This window comes from Lissotriton helveticus, chromosome 11 (assembly GCF_964261635.1).
Source record: "Lissotriton helveticus chromosome 11, aLisHel1.1, whole genome shotgun sequence".
Classification (NCBI taxonomy): Eukaryota; Metazoa; Chordata; class Amphibia; order Caudata; family Salamandridae; genus Lissotriton; species Lissotriton helveticus.
In genome coordinates, this window is record NC_136072.1 from 303,762,800 (window position 1) to 303,771,415 (window position 8,616).

The following is an 8,616-nucleotide window of genomic DNA, read 5'->3' on the forward strand; positions in this document are numbered from 1 at the left end:
TAAGCCAGCTGATAAGTTGAGAGAGGAAGGGTTATGCTACAGTTAACGGGAATGATAGAAACTATGAATAGCATCATTTCCATCTTCTCTTTAGCCAAATCCTACCAGTTCAGCAAGAGTGAAGTTGAGACTCTTATGCTCAAACTTGCGTTCATACAAATATAGAAGTCTAAATAAAGTCCTAATTTCTTTCATCTTACCATCAACACTTTCAGTTGGGCATCCTGTCTACCCTGCAACTCATATCATTACCAAGATAAATGTATCCTACTCTTTGTTAGGCAACAGAGTGGCTCTCATGTCAGAAAGCATCTTGCTTTAGCTTTATGATGTCAGACTGCTAGGCAACAGAATGGCACCACATGTCAGACAACTTCTTGCTTTAGCTTTATGATGTCAGGCCCCCCTGGACCAATTGTCCTTGTGGAAGCTGACCACACAGGAGGATGAGATATCAGAAGTTATGCAGTAGGTTACTATCCGTATTCATGACTGCCAGCCACGTAAGAGGGGGAATGGTAAAGGAATCTGAAACAGTCAAAGCTCTGTGTCCTTTTTGAAAGTGGGATGGGGGTACAAAGACAGATTATCCTTAACAAAAATCCATCTTGAGTATCAGAGCCCAACATACAGAGTGCAGGAGAAGAGGTTAAATGAGCTTCCTACCGTGAGAATGTAACACTATTTTTCATACGTGAGATGGTGCATTTCAGCCTCAAAGGCAGCAATTTCCTCGAATGGAACATTGCTATCACCAGGATCTAAAGCAGGTTTTAGTAGAGTTCGAGTCAGTCAGTCTTTTATTAACTATCATGACCAACATAATGTGATCCATATTACTTCTTTCTTGACAGAAATTATATTCAGGCTCAGGTTTCCACTATAAAGTAGTGAGGACATTCCATTGCTATGAACATCTTTTTAATGCCCAAAAGAATGATTGGGCGTTTTACTTACCACGTAAATTGGTAAAATGATGCACTATGCCAGAAGACTTCCTTTTATTTTTTGCTTCAGTCTCGGCAATTCAGAGAAACTCTGCTGTGAAACACTGCCACTGCTGGTCATTCAGTATAATCTGCAGATGGAAAAGTCCACTGTTAGTACATTTAATATAAGCAATACAAAAAGTTTTGATTTATATAAAGGGTTACCAGATCTATACTATGGAGTCTGTTTTATTGTGAAAATCAACAGCTCAATAAAAAATCAAATCTCAATTTGTGTTTATAACCTCCCATACTTCTCTGCATTCCCTTGACTCATTTGCTAAAACTCTCTAAACAATTGTAGCACGTACATTAGGACATAGATCTTTTTGCCAGCCAAGTGGCAGCGCACCATTCTCACTTCTTTAGTTTTAGGATATGGTACACCAGTAGCAATTAAGCCAGCTGATAAGTTGAGAGAGGAAGGGTTATGCTACAGTTAACGGGAATGATAGAAACTATGAATAGCATCATTTCCATCTTCTCTTTAGCCAAATCCTACCAGTTCAGCAAGAGTGAAGTTGAGACTCTTATGCTCAAACTTGCGTTCATACAAATATAGAAGTCTAAATAAAGTCCTAATTTCTTTCATCTTACCATCAACACTTTCAGTTGGGCATCCTGTCTACCCTGCAACTCATATCATTACCAAGATAAATGTATCCTACTCTTTGTTAGGCAACAGAGTGGCTCTCATGTCAGAAAGCATCTTGCTTTAGCTTTATGATGTCAGACTGCTAGGCAACAGAATGGCACCACATGTCAGACAACTTCTTGCTTTAGCTTTATGATGTCAGGCCCCCCTGGACCAATTGTCCTTGTGGAAGCTGACCACACAGGAGGATGAGATATCAGAAGTTATGCAGTAGGTTACTATCCGTATTCATGACTGCCAGCCACGTAAGAGGGGGAATGGTAAAGGAATCTGAAACAGTCAAAGCTCTGTGTCCTTTTTGAAAGTGGGATGGGGGTACAAAGACAGATTATCCTTAACAAAAATCCATCTTGAGTATCAGAGCCCAACATACAGAGTGCAGGAGAAGAGGTTAAATGAGCTTCCTACCGTGAGAATGTAACACTATTTTTCATACGTGAGATGGTGCATTTCAGCCTCAAAGGCAGCAATTTCCTCGAATGGATAATTGCTATCACCAGGATCTAAAGCAGGTTTTAGTAGAGTTCGAGTCAGTCAGTCTTTTATTAACTATCATGACCAACATAATGTGATCCATATTACTTCTTTCTTGACAGAAATGATATTCAGGCTCAGGTTTCCACTATAAAGTAGTGAGGACATTCCGTTGCTATGAACATCTTTTTAATGCTCAAAAGAATGATTGGGCGTTTTACTTACCACGTAAATTGGTAAAATGATGCACTATGCCAGAAGACTTCCTTTTATTTTTTGCTTCAGTCTCGGCAATTCAGAGAAACTCTGCTGTGAAACACTGCCACTGCTGGTCATTCAGTATAATCTGCAGATGGAAAAGTCCACTGTTAGTACATTTAATATAAGCAATACAAAAAGTTTTGATTTATATAAAGGGTTACCAGATCTATACTATGGAGTCTGTTTTATTGTGAAAATCAACAGCTCAATAAAAAAATCAAATCTCAATTTGTGTTTATAACCTCCCATACTTCTCTGCATTCCCTTGACTCATTTGCTAAAACTCTCTAAACAATTGTAGCACGTACATTAGGACATAGATCTTTTTGCCAGCCAAGTGGCAGCGCACCATTCTCACTTCTTTAGTTTTAGGATATGGTACACCAGTAGCAATTAAGCCAGCTGATAAGTTGAGAGAGGAAGGGTTATGCTACAGTTAACGGGAATGATAGAAACTATGAATAGCATCATTTCCATCTTCTCTTTAGCCAAATCCTACCAGTTCAGCAAGAGTGAAGTTGAGACTCTTATGCTCAAACTTGCGTTCATACAAATATAGAAGTCTAAATAAAGTCCTAATTTCTTTCATCTTACCATCAACACTTTCAGTTGGGCATCCTGTCTACCCTGCAACTCATATCATTACCAAGATAAATGTATCCTACTCTTTGTTAGGCAACAGAGTGGCTCTCATGTCAGAAAGCATCTTGCTTTAGCTTTATGATGTCAGACTGCTAGGCAACAGAATGGCACCACATGTCAGACAACTTCTTGCTTTAGCTTTATGATGTCAGGCCCCCCTGGACCAATTGTCCTTGTGGAAGCTGACCACACAGGAGGATGAGATATCAGAAGTTATGCAGTAGGTTACTATCCGTATTCATGACTGCCAGCCACGTAGGAGGGGGAATGGTAAAGGAATCTGAAACAGTCAAAGCTCTGTGTCCTTTTTGAAAGTGGGATGGGGGTACAAAGACAGATTATCCTTAACAAAAATCCATCTTGAGTATCAGAGCCCAACATACAGAGTGCAGGAGAAGAGGTTAAATGAGCTTCCTACCGTGAGAATGTAACACTATTTTTCATACATGAGATGGTGCATTTCAGCCTCAAAGGCAGCAATTTCCTCGAATGGAACATTGCTATCACCAGGATCTAAAGCAGGTTTTAGTAGAGTTCGAGTCAGTCAGTCTTTTATTAACTATCATGACCAACATAATGTGATCCATATTACTTCTTTCTTGACAGAAATGATATTCAGGCACAGGTTTCCACTATAAAGTAGTGAGGACATTCCGTTGCTATGAACATCTTTTTAATGCCCAAAAGAATGATTGGGCGTTTTACTTACCACGTAAATTGGTAAAATGATGCACTATGCCAGAAGACTTCCTTTTTTTTTTTGCTTCAGTCTCGGCAAGTCAGAGAAACTCTGCTGTGAAACACTGCCACTGCTGGTCATTCAGTATAATCTGCAGATGGAAAAGTCCACTGTTAGTACATTTAATATAAGCAATACAAAAAGTTTTGTTTTATATAAAGGGTTACCAGATCTATACTATGGAGTCTGTTTTATTGTGAAAATCAACAGCTCAATAAAAAAATCAAATCTCAATTTGTGTTTATAACCTCCCATACTTCTCTGCATTCCCTTGACTCATTTGCTAAAACTCTCTAAACAATTGTAGCACGTACATTAGGACATAGATCTTTTTGCCAGCCAAGTGGCAGCGCACCATTCTCACTTCTTTAGTTTTAGGATATGGTACACCAGTAGCAATTAAGCCAGCTGATAAGTTGAGAGAGGAAGGGTTATGCTACAGTTAACGGGAATGATAGAAACTATGAATAGCATCATTTCCATCTTCTCTTTAGCCAAATCCTACCAGTTCAGCAAGAGTGAAGTTGAGACTCTTATGCTCAAACTTGCGTTCATACAAATATAGAAGTCTAAATAAAGTCCTAATTTCTTTCATCTTACCATCAACACTTTCAGTTGGGCATCCTGTCTACCCTGCAACTCATATCATTACCAAGATAAATGTATCCTACTCTTTGTTAGGCAACAGAGTGGCTCTCATGTCAGAAAGCATCTTGCTTTAGCTTTATGATGTCAGACTGCTAGGCAACAGAATGGCACCACATGTCAGACAACTTCTTGCTTTAGCTTTATGATGTCAGGCCCCCCTGGACCAATTGTCCTTGTGGAAGCTGACCACACAGGAGGATGAGATATCAGAAGTTATGCAGTAGGTTACTATCCGTATTCATGACTGCCAGCCACGTAGGAGGGGGAATGGTAAAGGAATCTGAAACAGTCAAAGCTCTGTGTCCTTTTTGAAAGTGGGATGGGGGTACAAAGACAGATTATCCTTAACAAAAATCCATCTTGAGTATCAGAGCCCAACATACAGAGTGCAGGAGAAGAGGTTAAATGAGCTTCCTACCGTGAGAATGTAACACTATTTTTCATACGTGAGATGGTGCATTTCAGCCTCAAAGGCAGCAATTTCCTCGAATGGAACATTGCTATCACCAGGATCTAAAGCAGGTTTTAGTAGAGTTCGAGTCAGTCAGTCTTTTATTAACTATCATGACCAACATAATGTGATCCATATTACTTCTTTCTTGACAGAAATTATATTCAGGCTCAGGTTTCCACTATAAAGTAGTGAGGACATTCCATTGCTATGAACATCTTTTTAATGCCCAAAAGAATGATTGGGCGTTTTACTTACCACGTAAATTGGTAAAATGATGCACTATGCCAGAAGACTTCCTTTTATTTTTTGCTTCAGTCTCGGCAATTCAGAGAAACTCTGCTGTGAAACACTGCCACTGCTGGTCATTCAGTATAATCTGCAGATGGAAAAGTCCACTGTTAGTACATTTAATATAAGCAATACAAAAAGTTTTGATTTATATAAAGGGTTACCAGATCTATACTATGGAGTCTGTTTTATTGTGAAAATCAACAGCTCAATAAAAAATCAAATCTCAATTTGTGTTTATAACCTCCCATACTTCTCTGCATTCCCTTGACTCATTTGCTAAAACTCTCTAAACAATTGTAGCACGTACATTAGGACATAGATCTTTTTGCCAGCCAAGTGGCAGCGCACCATTCTCACTTCTTTAGTTTTAGGATATGGTACACCAGTAGCAATTAAGCCAGCTGATAAGTTGAGAGAGGAAGGGTTATGCTACAGTTAACGGGAATGATAGAAACTATGAATAGCATCATTTCCATCTTCTCTTTAGCCAAATCCTACCAGTTCAGCAAGAGTGAAGTTGAGACTCTTATGCTCAAACTTGCGTTCATACAAATATAGAAGTCTAAATAAAGTCCTAATTTCTTTCATCTTACCATCAACACTTTCAGTTGGGCATCCTGTCTACCCTGCAACTCATATCATTACCAAGATAAATGTATCCTACTCTTTGTTAGGCAACAGAGTGGCTCTCATGTCAGAAAGCATCTTGCTTTAGCTTTATGATGTCAGACTGCTAGGCAACAGAATGGCACCACATGTCAGACAACTTCTTGCTTTAGCTTTATGATGTCAGGCCCCCCTGGACCAATTGTCCTTGTGGAAGCTGACCACACAGGAGGATGAGATATCAGAAGTTATGCAGTAGGTTACTATCCGTATTCATGACTGCCAGCCACGTAAGAGGGGGAATGGTAAAGGAATCTGAAACAGTCAAAGCTCTGTGTCCTTTTTGAAAGTGGGATGGGGGTACAAAGACAGATTATCCTTAACAAAAATCCATCTTGAGTATCAGAGCCCAACATACAGAGTGCAGGAGAAGAGGTTAAATGAGCTTCCTACCGTGAGAATGTAACACTATTTTTCATACGTGAGATGGTGCATTTCAGCCTCAAAGGCAGCAATTTCCTCGAATGGATAATTGCTATCACCAGGATCTAAAGCAGGTTTTAGTAGAGTTCGAGTCAGTCAGTCTTTTATTAACTATCATGACCAACATAATGTGATCCATATTACTTCTTTCTTGACAGAAATGATATTCAGGCTCAGGTTTCCACTATAAAGTAGTGAGGACATTCCGTTGCTATGAACATCTTTTTAATGCTCAAAAGAATGATTGGGCGTTTTACTTACCACGTAAATTGGTAAAATGATGCACTATGCCAGAAGACTTCCTTTTATTTTTTGCTTCAGTCTCGGCAATTCAGAGAAACTCTGCTGTGAAACACTGCCACTGCTGGTCATTCAGTATAATCTGCAGATGGAAAAGTCCACTGTTAGTACATTTAATATAAGCAATACAAAAAGTTTTGATTTATATAAAGGGTTACCAGATCTATACTATGGAGTCTGTTTTATTGTGAAAATCAACAGCTCAATAAAAAAATCAAATCTCAATTTGTGTTTATAACCTCCCATACTTCTCTGCATTCCCTTGACTCATTTGCTAAAACTCTCTAAACAATTGTAGCACGTACATTAGGACATAGATCTTTTTGCCAGCCAAGTGGCAGCGCACCATTCTCACTTCTTTAGTTTTAGGATATGGTACACCAGTAGCAATTAAGCCAGCTGATAAGTTGAGAGAGGAAGGGTTATGCTACAGTTAACGGGAATGATAGAAACTATGAATAGCATCATTTCCATCTTCTCTTTAGCCAAATCCTACCAGTTCAGCAAGAGTGAAGTTGAGACTCTTATGCTCAAACTTGCGTTCATACAAATATAGAAGTCTAAATAAAGTCCTAATTTCTTTCATCTTACCATCAACACTTTCAGTTGGGCATCCTGTCTACCCTGCAACTCATATCATTACCAAGATAAATGTATCCTACTCTTTGTTAGGCAACAGAGTGGCTCTCATGTCAGAAAGCATCTTGCTTTAGCTTTATGATGTCAGACTGCTAGGCAACAGAATGGCACCACATGTCAGACAACTTCTTGCTTTAGCTTTATGATGTCAGGCCCCCCTGGACCAATTGTCCTTGTGGAAGCTGACCACACAGGAGGATGAGATATCAGAAGTTATGCAGTAGGTTACTATCCGTATTCATGACTGCCAGCCACGTAGGAGGGGGAATGGTAAAGGAATCTGAAACAGTCAAAGCTCTGTGTCCTTTTTGAAAGTGGGATGGGGGTACAAAGACAGATTATCCTTAACAAAAATCCATCTTGAGTATCAGAGCCCAACATACAGAGTGCAGGAGAAGAGGTTAAATGAGCTTCCTACCGTGAGAATGTAACACTATTTTTCATACATGAGATGGTGCATTTCAGCCTCAAAGGCAGCAATTTCCTCGAATGGAACATTGCTATCACCAGGATCTAAAGCAGGTTTTAGTAGAGTTCGAGTCAGTCAGTCTTTTATTAACTATCATGACCAACATAATGTGATCCATATTACTTCTTTCTTGACAGAAATGATATTCAGGCACAGGTTTCCACTATAAAGTAGTGAGGACATTCCGTTGCTATGAACATCTTTTTAATGCCCAAAAGAATGATTGGGCGTTTTACTTACCACGTAAATTGGTAAAATGATGCACTATGCCAGAAGACTTCCTTTTTTTTTTTGCTTCAGTCTCGGCAAGTCAGAGAAACTCTGCTGTGAAACACTGCCACTGCTGGTCATTCAGTATAATCTGCAGATGGAAAAGTCCACTGTTAGTACATTTAATATAAGCAATACAAAAAGTTTTGTTTTATATAAAGGGTTACCAGATCTATACTATGGAGTCTGTTTTATTGTGAAAATCAACAGCTCAATAAAAAAATCAAATCTCAATTTGTGTTTATAACCTCCCATACTTCTCTGCATTCCCTTGACTCATTTGCTAAAACTCTCTAAACAATTGTAGCACGTACATTAGGACATAGATCTTTTTGCCAGCCAAGTGGCAGCGCACCATTCTCACTTCTTTAGTTTTAGGATATGGTACACCAGTAGCAATTAAGCCAGCTGATAAGTTGAGAGAGGAAGGGTTATGCTACAGTTAACGGGAATGATAGAAACTATGAATAGCATCATTTCCATCTTCTCTTTAGCCAAATCCTACCAGTTCAGCAAGAGTGAAGTTGAGACTCTTATGCTCAAACTTGCGTTCATACAAATATAGAAGTCTAAATAAAGTCCTAATTTCTTTCATCTTACCATCAACACTTTCAGTTGGGCATCCTGTCTACCCTGCAACTCATATCATTACCAAGATAAATGTATCCTACTCTTTGTTAGGCAACAGAGTGGCTC